Source organism: Apium graveolens, chromosome 5 (assembly GCF_009905375.1).
Source record: "Apium graveolens cultivar Ventura chromosome 5, ASM990537v1, whole genome shotgun sequence".
Lineage (NCBI taxonomy): Eukaryota > Viridiplantae > Streptophyta > Magnoliopsida > Apiales > Apiaceae > Apium > Apium graveolens.
The window spans coordinates 231,760,658-231,788,509 of record NC_133651.1 but is presented as its reverse complement, the minus strand read 5'-3'; the positions used below and the strand labels follow the sequence as shown (position 1 = coordinate 231,788,509).

At 33.7% G+C, this 27,852-nt stretch overlaps 1 long non-coding RNA gene across 1 annotated transcript; it reads right to left on the bottom strand.

The window, feature by feature from the left end:
• Positions 1–19,001: 19,001 nt before the first annotated feature.
• Positions 19,002–23,713, bottom strand: LOC141724934 (uncharacterized). Its single transcript, XR_012576942.1, has 3 exons — positions 23,550–23,713; positions 19,950–21,439; positions 19,002–19,682 (listed from the first exon to the last, which is right to left on the bottom strand). It is a non-coding gene; the product is annotated as an uncharacterized LOC141724934 (long non-coding RNA).
• Positions 23,714–27,852: the final 4,139 nt, after the last annotated feature.

Below are 27,852 nucleotides of genomic sequence, written 5' to 3'. Positions count from 1 at the left end.
TCATCAGTAATTTCTTTCTTTATGATCACTCTTCTTCACTGAAATCTACTTTACATGCTTTGAACATAGGTGAACCAACTTTTCTCAGCAAAGCTAGGACATCTTCATTTTCAGTTGCCTTTCCTTTACCACCTACAGCTTTCTTGTTGCTATTTAAAACATCATAATCAAGACCAATAGCTATGTTAGCACATGGCTTGTTCTTCTCATGGTACTGACCAAACAACTCAGATGTATTCCTGAATGATTTCAGTTTCACCTCATTATTTTCAATCTTCTCTCTTAACACAGCTTCAATCTCATTGGCACACTTCAGCTTGTTTTTCAAATATTCATTTTCTTGCTTGATTGACTCAAGCTCCATAAGCAGCAGATCCATCTTTTGCATCTCACTCTCAAGCTTCTCATTAGCTTTTGTTATCCTACTGACTTCCTCAGTAGCTGCTACCAAGCTAGTGTGTATATGAAACATTTCCACACTCATCTTTTCCACAGTCTCCTTATATTGACTAGAATTTAAATCAATAGTGCTTAGAGTTGGTACCTTTGATTTTGAAGTGGATGCTTCTCCATACTCAAAAGCCATAAGTGCATAGTTTCCAACCTCTTCATCCTCATCATCAACATCAATATCATCTCAACTTTTTCCTTCTGCAATATAAGCTTTTCCAGACTGTTTCTTCAAGAGAGCTTCATATTTTGTTTCCAGTTCCAAGTAAGCTTTATCCTTCTTCACCTTCTTAGGCTTTCTACATTCAGTAGCAAAGTGACCCAACTCATCACAATTGAAGCACATTATCTTTGATCTGTCCACAGATGCGGTTTTGTAGCCACCTTTCCTAACTAAATTGTATTGAGTTTTTGATTTCCAGTTGGTTATGTTGGAAGATTGTCCCTTGCTTTTGAAAAACCTTAGCTTCTTGACTCATATGTTGGAAAATTTCCTAGCCAAGTAAGCCATGGATTGATCATTTTATCTAGCTCATCCAAGGTGTAATATTCATCTTCCTCCAGCTCCAATACAACTTGCTTCTGAGGTCCTTTGTTTTTTTGTTCCATAGCTTGAACAACTGGAACTTGATCATCTTGCTCGTCTTCACTTTTTTCATTGTCAAGTGACTCTATTAAGATCAGCTGCAAGCCACTATCCAGAGATACCTTTTCTTTTTCAAGTTTAGTATATTCTGAAGGATCTTTAGGAGCATAATGTGCTGGAATGACCATGTTTCCTTCTGTAGATTCCTCAACTCTTACCATGAGAGTGAAAGGCCCATTCTGAATGTATAATGGATTGTTCATCCTAATGAACAGCATCATTTTCTTTTTCCATAGTGTGTAGTTAGATCTGTCAAAGGTAGAAATTTTGATACTTCTAAGCTTCTGTGTATTCATTCTTCCATGATCTTTAATCTGTTTGCTTTCAGAGTTTGCTCTAATACCTCTTGTTAGGTAATGAATACAACAAAGAGGCGGGGTGAATGTGTTTTTATTATTTTTAAGCATTTTGAATTCTTATGGATGTGGTAAACAAAGTAATCTAACTTGTAGAGATAAAGTGTTTTAACAGATATAATAAAATATGCACATGAACATACTATCTTCAAAACTCACTTAATTTTATATTAAAATCAAGTATGTCTTGCTACAAATTTCTGGGTTCTTTTTTATAAAGAACTCAGCTTCTTTCTTGAGAGAGTTTCAAGAATTTTAGATCTATTTGTTACAACTGAAATAAAGCATCCAGTGTTTATTTATACAACAATAAACATAGGTTTTACACAGCATGCAATAGCATGTACTAAACCCTACTTTAAGTTAACTAAAACTTTCTATTTCTGGCTTAGTGTGTCTTTGCAAATCGTGCATGTCTATGACTTTACTTTGTCAGTTAATCTTGGCCTCTGATCTTATACTCTTCAAGCTGCTTTTGTAGACTTTTCAAATTAGTAATTGATTTGTTTTTTGATTGATAATCTTGGATATTTAACTGGTCTGCATTCTGTACTTGAGTTTTACATCGAGATCTCTGGTTTGTTATATAGAGAACTCGACATCTCGATAAGTATAATGGCTTATCGAGATCTCTTATTACTCTATAGTTGTTTTGACTTATCGAAATCTCTGAGTTCTCTATACTTGAGTTCTTTATTTTATTTTTAATTTTATTTTAGCCTTGGTTAAATATTATTTTGTTTTAAGCCGAATAGATAACATATTTTGTTTTATTCCGATGACATTATAGCGACCAACACATTACGTTGTAGCCTGGTTTGATAATATTATTTTTAGCTAGATCTGTAGTATTTATTATATTGTTTTATTCTGATGTAGCAAATCTTGGTTTTAGTCTCAGACCCGTTATGTCAACCAAATCTAACTAATTATATTCAGTTTTTTTGTTTAATTTCATTTAGCCCGGAATGAATATTATTATGTTTTAGACCAAATTGATAATAAATATGATTTTATTTTAGTCGGATGACATTACATCTGCCAAAAGAATTTACTTTCAATTTATTTTATTTTACCTCGTTTATTTTTTTGTTTTATCCTGACATTATATCGACCAAACGAATTTGTTTATAATTTTTATCAGTCTTTGTTATTTTATTTTAATCTAAGGCTACAAATCCAACTAATTGTACGTAATTTATTTTTATATTTTTATTTAAGATCAGATCAATAGTATAATTTTATTTAATAATATATATTATTTTGTTTAAATCAAAACGATTAGACATATTACAATCTATTTATATAATTCTATTGTGAATAAGAATCTATTTATGAGAGTGTTTTATTTTAAACATTACTATATTTACGGTGACCAGACCGACTACCAACCAAATTTTCATTATTTTTAATTTTATTTTAGTTCTAGTTAAATATTATTTTATTTTAAGCCGAATAGATAACATATTTTATTTCGTTCTGATGATATTATATCGACCAACGTATTATATTGTACCCCGTTTGATAAAATATTTTTTAGCGAGATCAGTGGTATATATTATATTATTTTACTATAAGGTAGCAAATATTGATTTTAGTCTCAGATCCGTTAGGTCAACCAAATGCAGCTAATTATATTTAATTTTTTCTTTAATTTCATTTTCGCCCTAAATGAATATTATTATATTTTAGACCGAATTGATAATATGTATAATTTTATTTTAGTCTGGTGATATTATATCTACCAAACGAATTTACTTACAATTTATTTTGTTTTAACTCGTTTATTTTTTTGCTTTAGCCTCCTAACATTATATCGACCAAACGAATTTGCTTTCAAATTTTTATCAATCTTTATTATATTATTTTATTCCGAGGCTGCAAATCCAACTAATTGTACATAATTTTTTTTATATTTTATTTAAGATTGGATCAATAGTATAATTTTATTTAATATTGTATGTTATTTTGTTTGAATCAAAACCATTAGACATCTTAAAATTCTATTTATATTTATACAATTATACTGTGAATAGTAATCTATCGATGAGAGTATTTTATTTTAAATATTACTATAATTACGATGACCAAAACGACTACTAAACAAACTTTCATTGTTTCATCTTTAATATAATAGTATAGATAGATAGATAATTTAAAAGATAGATAGATTGATTGATAGATAGATAACAACATATATTAAAAATAATTGTCCATAATATTTTTAGAGGAATATTTATTTTATTTGGAGAAAAAAAAAGCAACATGTTTTACTTAAAAAGGTAGAGATTAAAAGGAATTGTCTAAAATATTTGTAGAGAAACAGTTGTTTTAGTTGGTAAAAATAAAAATGACAATGTATTTTATTTATAAAGATAATTGGGTAGATATTAATTAATGGAAATTGAGTAAAATATTAATTTTTTTAAGAAAGAGTAACTATGTAATTGAAGGAAAAATAATAAAGTTTCGTATTTAATATAATAATAGAGATATATAAATAATTCGACTTCAAAAATCAAATAATTTTTTATTTTGTTTATATAATTGAATTGTAAGATAATACTTACTTTAAGTATATTTGTCTTTACATTAATAGTAAAAATTATATAAAACAAATATTTTTACTATGGACCCGTACAAAATATATTTGCGACAACTACTGGTTAGAGGTGCAAATGGTTTTGATTTTTGTATTGTTTTAAGAAGAGAGGGTTTTAATATTGTTATTTCCTAACAATACAACAAAAATTACAGAATGGAGGGTTGAATGAAATTCTAGCTTCTTTTAAGATTTTCAAAAAATAGTTCTAAGTCAATAATATATATGTGTTTGATTTGCAAGGTGCGGAATGAAAGATATATATATATATATCTTTGGTGGATATATTCAACTCCACCAGAAAGTTATATATATATATATATATATATATATATATATATATATATATATATCGCGAGAACTCTGTGTAGCTCAAATAAGCTCACAGCTGCTTACAAGTATGAAAAACTAAAACTTGCAGAGAAATGCTAAAGGATACAGCTTACAAATGCTTCTCTGAGAATATATTTTCTTAGTCTAGTTTTTTGTTGTTCTACTTGCTGCACTTGGTTTATATATTTACCAAGTTTACATAGAAAAAAGACAAGATAATAAAACAAAACTATCAAGTCTAACTCTATGCTACTTCATTACTCTATTCCAACATCTTTGAAAACCTTCATAGCTTGCATGAAAATGGTAATGCTTATTTGTTCTCATTTTCCTGCTAAACATGCTGCCACATTCCTTTTGCAAACACCCAAAGCATGTGACTGTGTTGTCACTGTCAACAGATGTTTGAATTGATCATCCGTCGGGTACATGCTTGTTATCCGTCGCGTTGCCTTGATGATCATCTGTCGGGTAGCTTTGTTAATCATCCATCGGGTAGCCATTTATCACTTGACTCCATTTCATTTGTGCAGAATTACAAGACATCTTATATTTACATTTAATCAATCTATTCAGCATATCTACTAGCAGTCTCCATGACTCATAAGCTACTACCGAAACTATACAAAGTTGTTTGCAGAAATGTGCTACATGACTTATTGTTACATAAGCTACTCACCCGATGGATATCAATTAGTCATCCATCGGGACTATATTGAATCATCCGTCAGGACTATAATTTATCATTCATCGGGTGCTACAAAATTCACTAAGTTAAATCTACTAAGGTGTTTGTTTAGCTTATATCATCAAGTATAACGACTCAAGTATTTTTGAATTATTTAATTATGTAATTATGGAAATTATTAAATAAATAAAATATGTGTGTTGGTTTTGACCGCTGTGTGTTGTTTGATTATTATCCATATGTGATTTATGGTGTACCGGGTTGTCCGCGCGATTAATTATGGGATCGTATTGAATTGTTTTCTCTTTCAAAAGTGGATTTAGTGCAAATTTATTTGCATATATATATTGGGAATGTTTCTAAAATTGTTTTAATGATTTTATAAATTACAATAATTATTTTTTAGGATTTTATAAAATTGAGAAATCAATATTTTATTAATTATTTATCTTTAAATGATTTTCTGAATGCTTTTATTTGTAAAATCCATATTTAATTCTAGAATTCTTCAAAAATTATGAAACACATAGTTATTTAAGTTTGGAATATTTTGAGCATTTTAAAATTATTTTAGAAATTTTCGGGATTAATTTCACGCGCTCGTTATTTCGTTTTATTGATAAAAGCGGGTATAAAGTGCATTTTAAACATCGTTTTAAAATTTCAAAATTCATGTTTTTATTAACTTCGGGATATTTATAACATTTTAAGATTGTTTTCATGATTTTCTGGAATTTTTTTTTATGCAACATGATCCGTAAATTACGAGTTGGTACAGAATGAGGGTGCGTAATTACAGTTTGGATAAAAATGACACATATCACAATTGTTGATACGTGTCAGCCATTTAACAGTTGGGGGTATTTCTTTTCCTTTTTATTCCCTCGCCCCTGTCTTTTTCTCTCTTGAACAATCTCGAATTGTCTCTCTCGGATTTCTCTCTCTCTCGGTTGATTCTGTTCAATCGATTTCTCTAAATCCCTGGGTGCTTCCCTCTCATAACTCCCTGTGTGCAGTGTTTTTCCGCCTACGTCTGGTGACTCGTCGCCACCAGTGTTCGGTTCCCAGCCCTTTCAGGCCGTCGTCTTATTGCTGGTTCTGGTTACTTGCTTCGACTTGTTTTGTTGGTTGTTACATCCGTACATTCGTGTGTATGTATGTATTTGTTGAATGGGTTGCGTTATTGTGTATGTTGCTGGATGTTTATTGTTTTCCGGCCATCCTTTCGGTTTTACTGTCGTGATGTGTTGTGCGCGTGTAGCGCGTGTTGCTTCAACTGAAATAAGATTTTTATTATTATTATTATTAATTCTTTTATTAATTTTCTGCAGGAAATTTCTTGAATATTATTATTCGTGAAATAAATGATAATTTAGTGCGGGAAATTATTAAAAATAATCGGTGAAATTCGTGATTGGAAACCCGATTCGGGTACCTCCGAATTTCGCCGCCGTCGACGATGAGCCTCGGCGAGTCGACGGTGGACTGTGATGTTTATTCTGAGTCCTAATATTTTAAAATAAATAAATTAACTCATAAGATTATCTTTGAAACGGGAATTTGATTTTTATATTAAAGTCAAGTACGTAATTTAGTTAATGGACTGTAATTGAATTGATTGTTGTGTTTGGGATTTGACGTCGATTGTTGTTTCGATGGGTAGTCCGATAAACAAAGGGGACGCTGCCCGATTTCCGGAAAATAGAACTACGGAAATACGGGAGCGTATCTGAGAATTATCGGAACGTCGAATGAGTATAGATAAGTATATACATATATCTTGTGCGAAACCTGAAGGTATGTTGTGGTGAATGTTCTTTCAGAATCCAGTAACCCAAATTTCGTAAAATGACGAGTATACGTATTTTCTGAAAACAAACCCCATATCGATTTCTCGAGAACGTGAACCCTGATTGTCGGGTGTGTTATTGTATTGTAATAATGTATATAATTACGAGTCGATTTGATTATCGTTGGGTAGAATCAATGTCGAGGATATGTCAAGCATACCTAGACGTCTAGTGTAAGGTATTTCGGCTCTGTAGGTTCTAGTCGAATGTTAGGTCCCAATGTGTTTGTAGAAGGGGGGTTGAATACAAACAGTACCGAATAATCGAATTAAATACGGAATAAAAAATGTGAAACAAAATTCAAGTTAAATAAAAATTTTATTAAACTTGAAAGGTGTTACAACAACTGTATCGATTACAAGGAATTAATCTCAAATTAATTATCACAAATCTAGAATAAATTCGACATGAACTTTTTCTATTTTTGTAATAAAAAGATTCAAATGTTAAACGCAATTTGAGATTAAGTTCTAGGGATTTTGATCCGCTAGATTGTTACACAAGAACAAGATAATGATTTCTAGTGGTTTGGATTTAACTTTACTAGCTAGAAATTGTGATCTTGAATTTAGCAGAGAAGAGATGATATATTTTTCAGATTCTGCTTTTCTTTGTTCTTGAACTGTTTTTTTCGGATGGATATTGACTTCTGTTGCTTCTTTTGTTTTTGTAATCAATCAACCTTTTATTTAATTGGCAAGACAATCCTTTTAGCTCAGCAAGACAATCCATTGAGCTAGCAAGACAATCCATTGAGCTAGCAAGACTTTCGGTGAGACTATTGATTGAACTAGCAAGACAATCAGAATGAACTGGCAAGACAATCCTCCTCCTAGTGTAACTTTCGGTATGAAAATTGAAAAGACTTGGCATGACAATCGGTATGACAATCCAGATTGTCATGCTAGTTCATTTTCAATTGTCTTGCTGATTTAAACTGATTTTAATCCAAAAACAATTCTGAAAAATCTTAATACTAATTCAGAATTAATTAATCAATTAATTCAATTAATAAATAAATTAATCTTTGCAGATATAATTTATTTTCTTAATTAAATTATATGACTTAATTAATTAATAGAGAATTAATACTATTCTTGAACTGCAACCATTCTTCTGCAAATCTTCTGAAAATCATTGAAAATTATGAATCAATTCCACCACTTCAATGTTGACACTCGATGTGTTGTCTGGTTCATGAGTGACTAACTTCCATGATGTATCTTCATGTCTTGACTTTGATACTTGATTTTCTTCAGATTAAATCCTTGTAATTAATGATACTCTGACGAGATCTCTGCCACTTGATTAAATCCACACTCTTGATTTATATCACTGAGGCATGATCAATTTCTTGAACTTCTTCTAGTGAATTAATTCCTCAAGTCTGTAGATGAACATTATTTCTGAATCCTTTGACAGATATTACTCTGTGAGATCTCTTTTGACGGTAGATCCACTATTTACTTATTACATTCTTATTTGAGTTGAGTTGAATCCTCGAATATACAAATAGGCTATGACATATGACTTACAATCTCCCCCTATTTGTTTGTTAGACAATAACACACAAATACCTAGAGGATAACTCAACTAACAAATAAGAAAAAGATATAAAAAGAAATGCAAAGTAAATAGTAGAAAAGTTCTGGACTAGATTTAACATTTTCCAGATTCCAAGTAGATGTTCCTCTAGACTGAACATATCTTCAAGTAGTTCCATCTTCATTTGTACAACCACATTTCCTGTTGAGAAGCTCATATCTCTCTTGCTTCTCCCCCTATGAGAATCAACTGATTAAAGAAGATCACCTTCGTTTACCACCTCTCCCGTACAATAGGATCCGCAGATAAAAGCCAATGGTACTCCCCTTTTGAAAACAACTTCTTCCCTTACTTAGAAAATCACCTTTTGTTTACCACCTCTCCCGTACAATAGGATCCGTAGTTACAAACAACAATGGTGTGGTGTAGTGTACATGTAGGATCTTTTTCTTACTCCCTGCTATTTCTCCCCCTTAGTTGAGGAATCCTCCAAACTATTACTTAAGCTTTTATCTCCCCCTTAAAGAAGGAATGTATGCCATCGTCTGAAGGAATTCTCATATTTCACTTGGTTGGAAAAGAAATAACAAGAAGTTTCTCTTTCTTCCTCACTGTGAGTGTGTGATTCTGTTTAGTGTACCTCACATGTGTTTCACTCTTCTCTCCACTCGTGTTTACACTCATTCTCACAAGTGTATCACTCCTCTCACAGCTCCATATTCCAGCTGTACCTGCAAGGAAAATCACCTTAGCCATCCTTAAGGAGGTCACAGGTGGTGCAATGGGAGTTCGCAAATCCCCATCCTTGTTAAACTCGTCAGATGAATCTGAGTCATAATCTACAAGTTGCTAGTTTCCCTTTTAGGGTTCCAGACTTGAATTCTGGGAAGGTAAACAATGATCCAACGAATTTAGCATAAAGATCAAAGTTCCCTTCTAATGTCTGTGAAGACATTTCCTTGTGATTCATCAGGTAATATCTGAATCATTGTCAACAAGTTGCCGATCTGCGCCTATGTCAGATCCACTATCCGCAGATGCATCCAGGGGATTTAAGCCTGGGGAGGTAGACACTGACCACTGATATATGGCTTTTGGATCAGTATCCTCTCCTAACACCTGTAAAGGTAATTGGTCAATTAACGAACCTTGAACAATCGAATCTGACCTTAAAATGGTCGAAACTCTTGTTTTCGTCAACTCATCCTTTGTGTGTGTAACCTTTCCTTGTGCATCAAGAATTGTTTGTGTTTGAAGTGGTGACACTACATCGGATACCCTGGCCGACAGGCAAATTTCAATAGACGCACCCTTTTGAGAGAATGAATCTAGTAACGGTTTTTGTGCCTTTTCAACCATTACATCTTTTTGAGAAGATGTATGGGGGCTAGCAGTTGTCTCGATTTAAATACTACTCATCTATATAGGAGACAGAGCTACTGGGTTGACTACAGAACCTTCCTTATGTGGTGCACTAAGGCACTATCTCCCTCACGCTCATTCATATTTCATTTAGTGGTAAGAGAGTGTTGGTTGGTTCTGTTTTTGTGTTTGTCTTTACAGTCTGGGATAGATGTTGTGGGTTTTCAACCTCATGACTGTCAATGAAAGAAAGTCATTGGAGACTGAACCTGTAACACAAAACATATGGTAATAGAGAGAAAATGATTTACAATAGTGATTTCAAAAGATTTTACATGAAATAAGAAATCACTAATGTAGAAAGAAGTTTGATTTTGTTTTTCAATATGAATGAGTTTTTGATAAAACATTGATCACTTAGGGTAACGTCTAATTAATTCTCATTCATATCAAAAGCTTACAAATATCTGCAACATAATGTTAACAACATATCATTGACCGATACTTGTCAAGTACTTTAGATACTAATTGTTATGTTGCATTAACAATATATCACTGCACATATAAAACAATATGATTGTGCCTAATGATAAGAGAGTTAAAAATATGACGACTCTACTAGTTTATATTAAACAATAACTTCAGTTAGAGTGTCATACCATGTTCTTGACGATTGCTTGAGTAGTACACTAGTTCATACCAACCTGAAGTGAGATTGTGAAGAAGAGATTGCATAGTCCAATAGATCTGCAGCTGCAAAGTCCATGAACTGTGGTGCATTGACTTCCTCTTTTGACTCACCAACCAGGAGTACACTTGTACACATCTTACTAGAGTCCAATTCCAAGTGTAATGTGCAGCAGGTGCCTGATATGTCGTAATATTCTCAAGTCTCGTCACTGGTGCTATATGTTAGATGATGCTTCCTGATAATAACCTAGCACACTATACAAAATTTTCAATGATAACATTCCCAGCTTGTAAACAGCCATATCCCTCAGATAAACCTTTGCTGTTATCTCCAAAGGTAATCAGTGGGCCAGCTTTCTCAATCCACATTTGATAGCAGGGCTCTATCTCCGGTCATATGTCTTGATGATCCACTATCAAGAATCCACACTACCGGTTACACCTGTTTAATACCCTGCAACACAAATGGATTAACCCTTCTTCGGAACCCAAACTTGGTTGGGCCCGGCATACTTGTAGAACTGTCCTTTGTCAGGAAAAACAACATTTTTAATTTTAATTGTCTCAACTTTCTCAATGACTGAACATTTGACCTTGTAAACAGACTTAACAAATTTCTGTTTAAGCTTAGGCACAAATGTCTCCTTTCTAGCCTTAGAAGGACTGGCAGTCTTAGACCTATCATGCTTCTTGTTATTCACATGTTGACGAGGAGTAGTCTTATCATTAGAAACATGCTTACCATTAAAATAAGCATACATCATATTAAAAGCACAAGACATACAATTAGAAACACCACATGCTTTATGAGAGTGATTAACAGCAGGAAATTTATGCATGGTAGACATGGCATTTTTGTTATCCAACTCATGTGTGTCTGAGTTAGTCTCAGTTGCTTTCACAACTTTGACTGGAACTTTCGACACACTTGACTTGGAAATAACCTTCTCATTATCATGATCTTCAGCACGTATTTCTTCCTGAATAACAGAAGAGGTCGCATCAAATGGTTCAGCAATTGATGGTTTATAGAGGGGTTCATCAACACCCTTAAGCACATGTGGTACTTCCCTCCCTTTAGCACAGACACGAGGAGGGGAGTTTATGCCTAATTCTCCAATAGCAACATTATAATCATAACCTATTCCAGATGTTTGATTAACAGATTGCTTACTGTAGAACTCTTTAGCCTTCGAAAAAGAATTGAAGTAGGCTCTAACCTTAGTCTCAAGACCGGTGATCTTGTCTTTGAGAATAGTTTCGAGTTTTCTATAACAGTCAACTCTATTCTCTAGAAAAGATACTTGTTCTTTTAATTTGTCTTGATTAATGTGCACAAGTCTTAATTCATTGACCTCTTTCTCAAGGTCTGTGATCTGTAAACTTAACAGTTCATTATCACGACGTGCACAATCTAAGTTACCTCTTAGATGATAAACCATTTCAGCATCAGAAAGTTTTACCTCTATTCTTGACGATGAAGCTTTTCCATCAATAGCCATAAGAGCAAGATTTCCTTTATCTTCATCTTCACTGTCAATATCATCTCAGCTTCTTCCCTTTGCCAGATAAGCCCTTTCAGAGTTCTTTCTTACTTGCTTTGGCTTCCTACATTCTGTGGCAAAGTGTCCCAACTCATTGCAGTTATAGCATCTGATGGTGCTCCGATCAACCATCCCTGTTTTGTATCCACCACTGCTGGTGTTAGATGATGAAGATCCACCTTTCTGGAATTTGTTGTAGTTGGACTTGTACTTAAGCTTGGGATTCCTCTTGAATCTGACATGGGAGAATCTCTTGACAATTTGGGCCATTGACTCGTCTTCCAATTGCTCCAGCTCTTCCAAGGAATAAAAATCATCACTTGATTGATTTGTAGTAGGAGGATCATATTCTGCTACTAACATATTTTCCTCAGCCTTGGAACACTGTACCATTCTCTCCAATTGTTGAGATTGCTGTTGTTGTTGACCTTCAGCTACAAGTGCAGTAGATGTGCTGACCATTCTATCCTTCCCATAGACTTCCTTCTGTTGAATCTGCTCCAACTCATAGGTTTTTAACACTCCATAGAGCCTGTCCAAAGAAATCTCACTCAGATCTCTAGCTTCTCTAATGGCAGTGATTCTATGTTCAAGATGAGTTGGCAGTGTTAAAAGAAACTTTTTGTTGACCTCCCTGATTGAATAATATTTCCCATTTATGTTCAGGTTGTTGATCAACGCATTGTACCTCTCAAACACTTCAGTAATTCCTTCTCCTGGATTTGATTTAAAATATTCATACTCAGAGGTTAGGATCTCCAACTTGTTCTCCCTAACTTCCTCTGTGCCTTCATTAATCACCTTAATAGTTTCCCACATGTGTTTGGAATTTTTACAGTTCATCACATGTCTGTTCATCAAGGGATCAAGGGAATCAATTAATATTAATTGAAGGCTGGCATCCAAGGAGGCTTCTTCCTTCTCAGCAGGAGTAAAATCTTCAGGCTCTTTTGGATATGTTCTAGCTTTGGTAATCACAACAGCATCTACTATCACCTCTGGTTCAATAACCATCGGAGTTTTTATCCCCTTCTTTAACAAGTTTGAATATTTGGGATTTGCCACTTGTAAAAATAAGAGCATCTTCTTCTTCCACATAATATAATTCTCTTTATCAAATTGTGGAATTTTAACGGTTCCAACTTTTTGTGAAGTCATTATGAATTTTTGAATGAATAAAAATTCAAGGAGTTGAAAAATCACAAAAGTCTAGGATCTTGATTTGTTCGTTAATCAGAAGGCTCTGATACCAATTGTTAGGTCCCAATGTGTTTGTAGAAGGGGGGTTGAATACAAACAGTACCGAATAATCGAATTAAATGCGGAATAAAAAATGTGAAACTAAATTCAAGTTAAATAAAAATATTATTAAACTTGAAAGGTGTTACAACAACTGTATCGATTACAAGGAATTAATCTCAAATTATCACAAATCTAGAATAAATTCGACATGAACTTTTTCTATTTTTGTAATAAAAAGATTCAAATGCTAAACGCAATTTGAGATTAAGTTCTAGGGATTTTGATCCGCTAGATTGTTACTCAAGAACAAGATAATGATTTCTAGTGGTTTGGATTTAACTTTACTAGCTAGAAATTGTGATCTTGAATTTAGCAGAGAAGAGATGATATATTTTTCAGATTCTGCTTTTCTTTGTTCTTGAACTGTTTTTTTCGAATGGATATTGACTTCTGTTGCTTCTTTTGTTTTTGTAATCAATCAACCTTTTATTTAATTGGCAAGACAATCCTTTTAGCTCAGCAAGACAATCCATTGAGCTAGCAAGACAATCCATTGAGCTAGCTAGACTTTCGGTGAGACTATTGATTGAACTAGCAAGACAATCAGAATGAACTGGCAAGACAATCCTCCTCCTAGTGTAACTTTCGGTATGAAAATTGAAAAGACTTGGCATGACAATCGGTATGACAATCCAGATTGTCATGCTAGTTCATTTTCAATTGTCTTGCTGATTTAAACTGATTTTAATCCAAAAACAATTCTAAAAAATCTTAATACTAATTCAGAATTAATTAATCAATTAATTCAATTAATAAATAAATTAATCTTTACAGATATAATTTATTTTCTTAATTAAATTATATGACTTAATTAATTAATAGAGAATTAATACTATTCTTGAACTGCAACCATTCTTCTGCAAATCTTCTGAAAATCATTGAAAATTATGAATCAATTCCACCACTTCAATGTTGACACTCGATGTACTGTCTGGTTCATGAGTGACTAACTTCCGTGATGTATCTTCATGTCTTGACTTTGATACTTGATTTTTTTCAGATTAAATCCTTGTAATTAATGATACTCTGACGAGATCTCTGTCACTTGATTAAATCCACACTCTTGATTTATATCACTGAGGCATGATCAATTTCTTGAACTTCTTCCAGTGAATTAATTCCTCAAGTCTGTAGATGAACCTTGTTTCTGAATCCTTTGACAGATATTACTCTGTGAGATCTCTTTTGACTGTAGATCCACTATTTACTTATTACATTCTTATTTGAGTTGAGTTGAATCCTCGAATATACAAATAGGCTATGACATATGACTTACATCGAATGACTCAAGAATTGATGTCAAGCTAAATATAACCTAGTGGACAGTCGACGAGCTCATTAGGGTTTCAACCAAGGAACCTGAGTGTCGAAGTCGAATTCAATGTGATCTAATGGTGGGACGTTACAGCCTGAGCGGCAGAGTCGGCTCAGAGTTGATCAGTAATAGTTGTAAAGCCCTGTAAGGCAAGTGCATCTAAACCTTTTTCGAGATATAATGCAAATATTTTTATACTTTCTCGTAACATATTGTTAAGTGTTCAAAATTGCTTTGTTTTATGTTAAAAGTACTTTGAATCCTTCAGCCTTGAACCTGAGCCACATCATTTTATCTTTGAGCCGTAAACCTTATTCTTTGTGAACCATTTCTTGTTGACTTACCAGATACTAAACCACACAAATACGATGCTACTCCACAAATATATATCCATCATATACCAAACACTGGAACCGAATTGTTTACACATACAGAAACTTTTATACTCAACCATACCTTGTGACATCAAAGTACTAAAACCTTGTAAAAACATTATTCATCTAATACCCGATTATCCTACAGGCTGGAGGCCACTTCTTTTATATACTTTGACATACCCTTTCGATACCCATGAATGTTCACCATGCTCTTATACAAATGTTTTATTGTTATTGATTATGATCTGGTTTTACTGAATTACATTGTTTATCATGTTGATCTATTTTAGAATTGGATATTTTTCTTTATGTGGACCAGATTCGTGGTTAGACCATACCGATGGTCAAGTTAGGCCAATGTGTGCATTGGATCCAGTAGTTAGAGCAGTGCTGTGTGCTTTGCTCGGGGTTAGTGCGTGACTGATCAGCAGCCTAACCTTAGTTTTAAAAACTTAAAATGAATATCCAGTTATATTAGTTGTTTAACAAGAAACTTGATTCCTTTGAATCATCTCGTTTGATCATTGTTTAACCTCAGTTATTGATAATATGACTTGCTGAGCTAGTTAGCTCACTCTTGCGAATCTTTTTTTTATATATATTTTACAGTTAAGAAGGATATGGATGATAATGAAGTTCTTCAGTCCAAAGTGCGAGCTAGGATTCCAGATTATGTTGGATCGAGCTAGCAGAAGCTTATCGCAGTAGTGAGATAGTAAGATTGTAAGAATAATTTCATTATCAGTTGTAAGTTAAATTAGTTGGGATTTGGTACGTTGTAATAAAAGTTAAGGTTGTGGCTTGTTTTCATACTTTAACCTGTTGCGATCCGTGGTTATGTAAAGCAGGGTCATTGCAAATAATATTTCATATACAGGATTATATATTGTGTATGTGTTATGGACCCCAAACTTTTGACCCCGTTTTGGAGGGAGCCACATCAAGTACACAACATATTCCTAACAATCTCCCCCAATTTATGTCTACTGGAATTGTAGCCATAAATTAAGAGAGACCTGATGATAACAAAACACCCAAAAAGAAAATACAGATTGAAAAATAGTAGATAAAACTAATAAGTGCTACATTATTGCTGAAAGTTGAACAATGCAAAGAACACAAAAAAATTGCTCACAATTGTTATCAAGATGCTACTCTATTCTGAGCAGATAGATCTATTTCCTTGATTTTCTGGATTTCTTCCCAAACCTTTTATTGTTTTCTTCAATTTGATTCTGAAGTTGTCTGTGGAATTAGTGGATGTAGTTGTATGTGGAATTTATGGTTATGCCTCATGAGAATTAGTGGATGTAGTTACTTTTTAAATTATAAAAACTTTACTATTTTTGATTTTTTTTTGAAATAAATAATTGGAAGGGACATCCCAAAAAAGGAAAGTGTAAAAAAATGGGAGGGACAGAGGGAGTATATATTTAGGTTATTGCGGAACAGATTGAAAAATAGTAGATAAAACTAATAAGTGCTACATTATTGCTGAAAGTTGAACAATGAAAAGAACACAAAGAAATTGCTCACAATTGTTATCAAGATGCTCCTCTATTCTGAGCAGATAGATCTATTTCCTTGATTGTCTGGATTTCTTCCCAAGCCTTCTGTTGTTTTCTTCAATTTGATTCTGAAGTTGTCTGTGGAATTAGTGGATGTAGTTGTATGTGGAATTTATGGTTATGCCTCATGAGAATTAGTGGATGTAGTTACTTTTTAAATTATAAAAACTTTACTATTTTGATTTTTTTTGAAATATAAACAATTGGAAGGGACATCCCAAAAAAGAAAAGTGTAAACAAATGGGAGGGCAGAGGGAGTATATATTTAGGTTATTGCGGAACAGATTGAAAAATAGTAGATAAAACTAATAAGTGCTACATTATTGCTGAAAGTTGAACAATGCAAAGAACACAAAAATTGCTCACAATTGTTATCAAGATGCTCCTATATTCTGAGCAGATAGATCTATTTCCTTGATTGTCTGGATTTCTTCCCAAGCCTTTTGTTGTTTTCTTCAATTTGATTCTGAAGTTGTCTGTGGAATTCTAGTTCATCAGCTTCTGAGAGATTTAGCATTTCCTGCATTTCCAAAAGAGTCTCATTGTTGAAGATACTCAGTTGGTCCTCCAAACTGAAGAATCTTCTGACACCTTTATCATCCATGAACTCCATCAGCCAATAGGGCCTTAGATGCACTCTCTTTCCTGTAAATGGAATGGATAGGGTTTTTGGAAGTGCATCTTTGCCTCTAATACTCCTTAGTTCCTCAATCCTCTTTAGAACTGTTCTTCTTGCAGTCACATTGTATCCAAAGTTCTTCTTGAAGGATGAGTAGACTTTAATCAGAACAGATTGGCTTTCTTGGAGAATCATGTGAAGAGACCATGTCATCTCTTTCCCTCCCTTGTATTTGAATACCAGTCTTTCAGGAAGATGTATGTAAGCATCAATTCCTCTCACTTCTTCCACTTCATTCAAGTAGAGATTCAAGTCTGAAAATTCCTTGATATCACAAATGTACATAAGATCTCTCTTGTTGACTGTGGGTTAGGATTTGGTTAGAGCTTTGGATTTGAGAGATACAGGCTTCACTTTCTTGCTGGCTCTAGTATTTGTCTTCTTTGTCTTGAAGATGGGCAAATTTAGCTCAGGAATTGGTAAACTATCCCAGTCTACTGGCTCATCCTTGGGAACAATTGGTTCACCATGAATATTTCTTGTTGGATCAACCACTTTGAATTCTTCAAATACCACTGAGGGTTTTGATGTCTGAGTTGTAGTTGTAGGCTTTTTGGGAAACTGATCTTCCAATTCCTCTTTATCAAAGTTCACTTTCCTCTTGGAATGAAGTTTATATCTAAACCTTCTTTTCTGCTGTGATTCTTCTTGCATTTTCAGATCCTTAGGTTCAATGATTACAGTTGGTTGTACAGGAGGTTCTGTTGTGGTTTTTACAGCTTGAAGCTTGGCCAAGATAGCAGCTTGTTCTTTCTTTTTTTTTTGCTTCTTAGCATCCAAAGCAGCTTGCTTCTTTTCTAGCTTGATTCTTTCTTTCTCTTCCTTCTTAGCTTCCACAAACAGTGGGTGTCTAACTGTTAGGGCGAAAACACGCGCTAATAACACACGCAAGTATACGCGTTCACAAGTAATATAGAATACTTTCTAGTTCGTTCCCTCAGAGACTCAGACTAATTATGTTCAATTAAACTCACTCACCAATGTATGATTACTTCTCAATGTTAAGACAATAAAACTTAGATTTGATTACTAATTATTAACTACAATCAACTACTATAATTAAGCACTTAATTAACACTTGAACTAACATTATTAAAACACTCATGAGATCACAACTTCATTACTACTTCCTTCAAAAATTATTGTTATTACCCTTAGCATGCAACAGTGATGATATTAATCGAATAACACGAAACTGATAAAAGCCAACTTTCATTGTACTAGTACCATTCTACCAAACATCCACAATTAAGATAGAAGTTGAATAGGCATCAATTATGTTGAGTCCCTATATGTCTACAGAAATTGACAACATAACGATTTAAGCACAAGTTATTCCTTTTGATTACACAGGGCGAATAAAACGGTTAGAGTTACCCACTAATCATGCATACTCTTACATGAACCTATGCTAGCATGGCAAGTTCTAAATCTCAAGATCCACCGTCGCTTCACAAGAGATTAACACCCTATCTTATATGTTCGCGACGCACATAAGACGAATACGCACAACCAATACTAGATATCATACAATCATCAGACACTAAGGTATTAAACAACTAACTAAAGAACTCCATAGTAAATCCGTTACGACCCCATGATCACGATTAGCCCATGATAGCACTCATCGTCATCATGGGTTCATATGAAAACATGATAATAACACACAATAATAATAACTAAAACTACTTATATTAAATCAGAGTACGTCACAAGAGTAAATAGTTTCAAAGTAAAGAAAACTAGCATCCAGCGTTACAACGAAATAAAGAATCACAAGAAAATATGCTTCCTCTTCGTTGCGGTGTGCTAAAACGGTCTTCTTCCTTATCTCCTTCGCTCTTCGATTAATACTACGATCCAACCTCTGTAAAACGTCTCTGAAATCTACTTATATAGGAGTCCCATAAAACCCAGATAACTCAGAAGTTGGAAGCCAAACAGAAATAGGAGTCTAAAATATTTAATCTTAAATTACGACCCTGCGCGGCCGCTCAGCATTCCTGAGCGGGCGCTCAGCTTCCTGCGCGGCCGCTCAGCAGAGCTGAGCGGGCGCTCAGACCCCTTCTGGAAAATACTCTGTTTTTGCTCCGTTTCTTCGCTGCTAACTGCTCCTATCTTCCCACTTGCAATGCTAAACATATGTCAAGGCTTATTATTGATAAATTCTCTCCCGAAATGCAACTAATACCCTGAAATACATAAACACTAGAAAAACGCATCAAATACACAAAATACTTGATTTCAAAATACCAATTCAAGCTATTATAAGACGTTCTAAGTGGTATAAAATGCCACTTATCACACCCTGTAACGCTCCCAAATCCGGGGTCAGAGGATTTGGTCGTCACTATAAAACTTCAATCCAAATCAACCTGTTTAATCAATAAACAAATGCCAGCGGAAGATATTTAGCATAAATGACCTCAACTAATCCAAGATCTTTTAAGGTTACAGTTCCAGAAACAAGAAATCAAAATTCCACAAATAATTTTTCTCTTTCTTTTACTTTTAAAACTATTTTCAACAAATACCAACTCAAAACCCACTAGTATAACTTCGAAATGAAGTATACTAGGCCCAAATAAAATATACAACTATAATATAATCTAATATAAATAACTTTACACAATAAAACTTACACTAGTCCGCAAACCCTGGACCAACCACCTTCCAAAAGCTTCTTCTTTGCTTCCTCGAATTACGCAGCTAACTAGCGCAAGCTAATCCTCACTGGAGGTTAAATTTGAAAACAGGCAAGTATGAGCGAAAGAAATGCTCAGCAAGATCATTATAGCATATATAGGGTTGTTTTGATATAAAACTGACATCTGTATCAGCGCAGAACATTTAAAATCATAATTTCTGAATCATAAAATTTTAGTTGAGGAATCCCAGAATTGATTCCTTAATTGTATTCAAAATCATTTTGATATTTTTGAGCGAAATGCTTCAGTAATACTTTGAATCTTGACGAGAATCAAACTTGTAAAACAGTGTTTACGGAAATATCGTAAACAACAATAACATGAAACAATGATTATAGAGTGGATCATAAACTCATTCAAAACCGAACTCTTCAAATTAATACTAACTTTGTTGTCATATCAAATTAGATATCAATACGAACTTTGATGCTCACAACATCCATACTGAAGTCAACATCAATCATCTATACTAATACCACCTTTGATATTTAACAACAACGTAAGTATAAGCATAAATCAGAATCTGAATCAAAACTGCATTTTACCATTATTCCAAAACAGAAACAGTTAATAAATCATTTATTCTATGAATATCAAAACGATATGATAATTTAGATTAGGATCATTCTCCGACGGATATACTATCACATGCTGATCAGCCCGTGTGATAGGACAAGGTCATGATTCGTAGAAACGTGACCCCAAAAATACGAGTACTCAAACAAAAGGCAATATACCTGCCTGTGGCAAAAATTATGTCATAATATTCCATATGGCACTTAGAAATAGCCCTCCGTTGGACCGTCCGTCCCGGTCACATACGCAATTATGATTCAATCTTAAAACCTTTTATTGAAATGGGGTCATAATAATCGACACCCGAAATAATTTTATTCCCCCAATTCTTGGGTAGGAATTCACGCAACCAAATCATCTTTCTCAAAATCCAAAACATTTATAAATCCGATAATTGGATAAGTAAAATCACTAACTATTCTGAATGTAGAATAGCAGATGAGTATTTGCATAAACAGAATTATTTAATTCAGCGATATATAAAACATTTATCTATTTTGAGCTGAGAATAGGGAAATCAATACTTGCATAATAGGATTTAAAATAAATATCACTTGAACAAAAAGTGATGGTAGGGATACTTGCCTTTGGGTTTTTAGCAGTTAGCACACTCGCAATAACACAAATATCTCATGATGCTTTCTCAAGACGTCACCATTTCTTATTCTTAATTCTTTGATATGTCGCTAATACGGTTACTGCGGTCTGATACAAAATCTTATCCAACTTTAGTCTTGATCCCCGACGTCTGGTTTTGTTCGTCATGAACCATCCGTAACTACTGAACCACTATGCAACTCTCCCTTTTTCTTTTCTTTTGCTTGGTCTCACGCCCTTAATGCCCGATCCTATCATAAGCAAAAAGATACTACTTTAGTATCCTTCTGAAATGATTATCTTATTTCTACCCTTTAGTGATATATATGTATATATATGGCACATTATATAGCATATAACAAGTAGCACACATTATAGTTTAAAACTTACTACAAACTCAGAATATTATTTAACACGAGAACGCGTAACTTATGATAATATTTCTACGGAAAATTTGGCATGACCTATTCGTAATATAGACAATACCCTGAATAACCACACCACAAATACAACCCACAAGTCATTTTAATGTTCTTACCCAGACATATCCTATACGTGTTACGACTAACAATCATAACATGCTTTCAAATCATTGAAATCAAATAAGTCAAATAGATTTAGATACAGGGGAATTTTAGAAAATTTTGGCATGAAGTATTCGTAATTAGGACTATCCACCTGTTTTTCAATTCCACAATTTAATCTTATAACCAAACAAAATAAAGTTGCCTCAACTTGCAGCAATATAAAAGTAAACAAGTAAGAAAAGTACCCGCCCAGACTTGCGGCACCTAAACAATTAAGGAAAATTACCCGCCCAGACTTGCGGCACCTAAACAATTAAGTATACTTAATAATTTATAATATTTGAACTTACAGTTATATAATTTAGCATCACCAATTCAACTTGAGTAAACACTTAAATAAATCACCTTGCACATATATCACATAGACTAGTAACTATACACATATTCAAATCACACTCTAATAATTAGCAACTAAACTCAATCTCAAATAGGCATATCCTAACATGTATTTCCATAAAACACATCGCTATATATTCTCATTTAATATCAAGTTGCAAACAAACGCTTTGTAAATAATTAAACATATAAAAACACATAACAAGTATCTTGGCTGCTCGATTTCACAGAAATTAAGTTCGCCTCTGGATTTTTAATAAATTCATAAATAGGTCTGTTGTAGTGAAATTTGGTGGAGACTTAACTGACTCACATATCTAACTACCATAAAAATTTCAGATGAAAGAAAGGTGTTTAGAGCCCCTGAACAGAGTCGTCAATATGGCCAACAAACCCTGTCCAGAAATTCTGCGCACCTTGCACTAAATAAATTGTATCTCAATTTGTACAAGTCTGGTAGTAACCAAATTTTACAGACATATAATTAAATCATAAACCTACAATTCTTATGTTTTAACCATCAAGCAATTAGGTTTCAAAACGTCTCAAAACAGTCATCCAAAACAGGACAGTTTCCTGGAAAATGCTGAATTTTCTGCACTTAAACTTCATTAACAACTTTAATCAATTCTTAACAATTAACTAAACCCATAATCTCTATTATGCAAATAATCAAACACTTAGCATGCAAACATTAATAGTTCATATTACAATTTCAATGATACATTAGACTCTCTTTTACACTTATAATTCTAGAGAAAAATTTGCCATGACTCGTTCGTTAATACCTTAACCAATCATCTACAATAAATTACACATTAATTTCGGATTAAAACCTCAATCAACTAATCTATTTCCGAATGCTAACCAAAACCAACATATATATACATACACCATTAGTAATTTAGTATCACTAATTAACAACATCACAACCAGCCATTATCGAATTCTCAAAATTTATGTCCAACTACTATAACCAATTTTTTATACATAAACAACTAAAATTTCTAAGACTCGGAATAAAATCCAATAAATCGAGTTTATACAAATCTGAAATTTTATAACTTTAGCACGCATCAACATCCGTAGCAAGTAATTTCACAACCAAATAATCATACATCATTTTATATCAAATTCGAACCAAAAATTAAAATTTAAATCTCAAAAATCTGAAAAATTTAGGAACACACTTTCATATCAAATTTTGAATTAAAACGAATTGTTATTGTTATTTTCAGACTCAACGAGCATCATAGTCCACTCCGCCGGCTCACCGGAGTTCATCACCGGCGGTGGAGTCGAACAGAGGTACGCAGATAGGTCTCCAATCACGCTTAACTCCAATTAAAGCTTTAAATAATGTATATATTTGAATCCAAGCAAGAACTCAACACAATTTCATCAAAACCGAATCAAAGGTTTGAATTTTCTAACTTACCCGAATTGGGTTTTCAACGAAATCGACAAAATACACGCATACATACCCCAAGCATCAGTCAGGAGACAACAGGAGCATAAATTCGGTATCAAAACAGAGATTCAGCCGGAAAATAAAGAGATGGGAGAAGGGAGAGAGGAAGAGATCAGAGAGATGGAGAGAAAGGTCGATAATGAAGAAGAAATAAGGGGAGGTCTGCTGGGTTTGAGAGAAGTAAGCCCAGGGGCAAAACTGTCATTTTTCTTCTTTCTATTTATCACTTTCTTTATACTAGAATACATAAAAACGAATTTAAATATTATTTCGCTATACTGTAAAGAGTGAGAATTAAATGAAACTCATTTTTAAAATATAGAGCACGAAATTATCTTCATCCCCATATTTTTAAAATAATTTTTAAGCGAACGGTTTATTTTATACAATTTTACAAGGTAATGCTCAAAAATAGAAATAAAGCTCATAAAATCATTTTAAAATACTCCAACCTCAAAATAAATCCAACTATTATTTTTAAAATATTTCTAAGGGTATTCTAGAGATAATAAAACAAATTTCACGATTTAATCATATACATATGATTTAATAAAAATATTTAAAGATCCACTAAACCCCATTTTTCACATAATAAATCATGAAAATATCTTAAAAAACATTTTGACCACAACGTCACTCACATATTAATCAAATAACACATAATCACATCTCTCAAATCATAAAATCTCATACTCACCAATTTTATATTTAATCCTTTATTTATAATTCCTTTTGTATAATCACTGATCACACTTCAAACCTTTTACTGACTCGCCAAACTGGAATAATCTATTTTTAAATATTTATTCACCAATTCACATAAATATCATAAAATTCAAATAACTCATATTATATTATTCATTTAACACGTAACAAAATAGTCGTTATATACTATTTTCGAATATTTTCACAATTCACCTGCTGCGAGGGAGAATCTAGATAAAACCAAGTATATTTTAAAAATAGTAAAAGTAATTAAATACTCTCACATCAATGACAGGAATCGATATCACAATTATCAATTAACCCATTAATCATTTAAAAACATGAATTCATCAAAGAGGAATAAAATATCCACAACTTTATTCCCTCCCAATTTGAAATAATCACATAAAATCATCTAGATATTAATAATATAAATTCCTAAAATTACTGGATATCACACACCCCCAAACTTAAATCGATGTTTGTCCTCAAGTGTCACAGACTCAAAAACAAAATAAAAAACATGCATGAATGCAATCTATATGAAATGCAGCGATCCCCCTTACTACGACCAAACCAACCAACTTACGACATCTCAACAAATGCAATTAGGCGAATAAAGATTAATCAAATCATGCAAACTAACATACAACCAGAAACGTGGTGTGTGCAGATGCTTAACAGATATGCTTCGAAACTAGATCAATTATCATAACTCAACTATCCTCAAGGCAATCGCATGATTATACGAAGAATAAAAATTCTGGGCACAAAATGACTTATAACACTTCAAGATTATGGAGCTTATTACGGAATCAAGTTTTTATTTATAAAAATAAATGCTTATTTGACCGTGCAATGTGTGAGGTCCACAAAAGACTTATACAATGGCATCCATGTAGCGAGCGTTAGGTTAGCGGATCCCAGACTATAAAAGCCTTAGGTCACTAGGCACAAAGTCCCCTAAGAACTTAATAACTCGAATACCAAAGAGCCCACTCGTGATCAATTATGCATTAACTCTTTATTTTATTTTTCTCTTCTTTTTTTTCTTTCTTTTTTTCCTCTTTTTTTTCAAAATTTTTGAGCAAGTGCATTTCGCACCCTCTTGCTCAACCCTAGACTACTCGCATAAAAATACGAGCCGGCTACTAGCCATTTGACGCCTAGCCACAATTAGCAATGAATTCCATTTTTCACTCCATTTTTTCTTTTCATGTCTTTTTTCACTAAGAACCTATTATAAAATTCTAAGCATAATCAATAGATTAACCTCGAAAACCATCAAACCATAACAACAATCTAGTCCTTAAGCATTCTCTAAGACTTAGTGAAATTATAAGTGTTTCTAGCATGCATATCAACCTACACGACTCAACATCACTTTAACGCTATCACTACACTCGCATCAATATCACAAATCAATTGGTAAATCAGCGCAAAAGGGATCATGGTATATGCATGAGCTACATGACATGATAAATAAAGCTATAAATAATAAAAAACTATATGGCAAAAATTATGCAATTATATGAACTAAACTATCATGAATATGCAATTATATGACACACACACAAAATATTCCTTAACTACCACCCCCAAACTTAAAATCTTCATTGTCCCCGGTGAAGGTAGTAGAAAGAAACACAAGGTATACCTACTCGGAGAAATAAAGAATCACAAGAAAATATGCTTCCTCTTCGTTGCGGTGTGCTAAAACGGTCTTCTTCCTTATCTCCTTCGCTCTTCGATTAATACTACGATCCAACCTCTGTAAAACGTCTTTGAAATCTACTTATATAGGAGTCCCATAAAACCCAGATAACTCAAAAGTTAGAAGCCAAACAGAAATAGGAGTCTAAAATATTTAATCTGAAATTACGACCCTGCGCGGCCGCTCAGCATTCCTGAGCGGGCGCTCAGCATTCCTGAGCGGGCGCTCAGCATTCCTGAGCGGGCGCTCAGCTTCCTGCACGGCCGCTCAGCAGAGCTGAGCGGGCGCTCAGACCCCTTCTGGAAAATACTCTATTTTTGCTCCGTTTTTTCGCTGCAATCTGCTCCTATCTTCCCACTTGCAATACTAAACACATGCCAAGGCTTATTATTGATGAATTCTCTCCCGAAATGCAACTAATACCCTGAAATGCACAAACACTAGAAAAATGCATCAAATACACAAAATACTTGATTTCAAGACACCAATTCAAGCTATTATAAGACGTTCTAAGTGGTATAAAATGCCACTTATCACTAACCACCACACAAATCTCCTTACCATTTCTGTAAATTTTGGCAATTCTTCTTTTCAATGCTGAATCAGTTGGATCCTTGTAGAATGCAATAGATCTTGACAATAATTTCTTTTCATCTGGCTTTGGTGTCTCAAATACTGTATCCATAGGATTCTTGTCTGAACCCTTAGGATAGTTCCATTTAGCCTTCATGATGAGATCTTTCTTTGGAGACTTGACACAGGAAGTTTGACCCATTTCCAGATAGTTCATACTTATATCATTCACAGAGATTTTTATTAGTGTAGAGTGATGATTGAAGACTTTGTCTGGCTTCTGTGTTGGGCCAAATATCTTCTGGATGTTCTCATTAATTTTCTTCCAATTGATTGGACTCAATTACTTCTTCTCAGCTGCTCTCAAATTAGCTGTTGCTTCTTTGATTAGATCTATGCTATCTTTAGCAGGTGGCTTTGTGAAAATAATTGTGGGCACAATTACTTTACTTACTTGAACATTGAGCACTTTTTGCTCCCCCTCACTTATTGATTCCCCTTGACTGAATAAGACAATTGAGCTTTCTCCCTTAGAAGAGTTTTCTTTCTCCCCCTTTTTGTTATCAGCAAGTTGAGTAGAAGAGGAGGTTTGTGCTGCCACTAGCCTTTGAAGCAAGTCTATTTGTTGTGCTTGGTGGAGATGAATTGCTGTTAGAGAGGCTTCCATTGCTGTCATTTTTGTATCCAAGGCATCTATCTTTGTGGCAAGATCATAATTCTTCCTGAGTTGTCTCTTAATGTCAAGAATTGTAGCTTCTGGAAGTTTAGAATCCAACCTTTCAGAAATGTCCCTTTTCATTTGATCAATTTCACCTTTGATAGTAGTGACATCCTGAGTATGTTGAAAACCTTGGATTTGTTGTAATTACAGAGAAGCAAGGTGTGCTTGAAGGAGCTTCCTGGTGCTAGAATTTATTGTGGTTTGAAGAGCAGAGTGTGTCTGATTTATAAGTTGAACCAGGGTTGTCTTGAAATAGTGTTCATCACACTGCTTTGAAAATGCCCAAGATGGCATACCTGATCTGGAACTAGGGCCTACTTCTCCCCCTATGTTCAATGGCCTTCTTCACTTTCTACATCCTCACCACTAAAGAAATCTTCTGAACCACCAGTCTCATAGTCAATATCATCAGTTGTAGAGGGTAGAGCTGTGACTGCTTCATTGGCTCTTTGCATAGACTGTGTGGTGTGCACCAAATTTAGCATCCTTCCTGCATTGTCATTGCCCTGTCCAGCTAGAAGTTGGTATGCTGGAACAGGGTGAGTAAATGCCTCAGC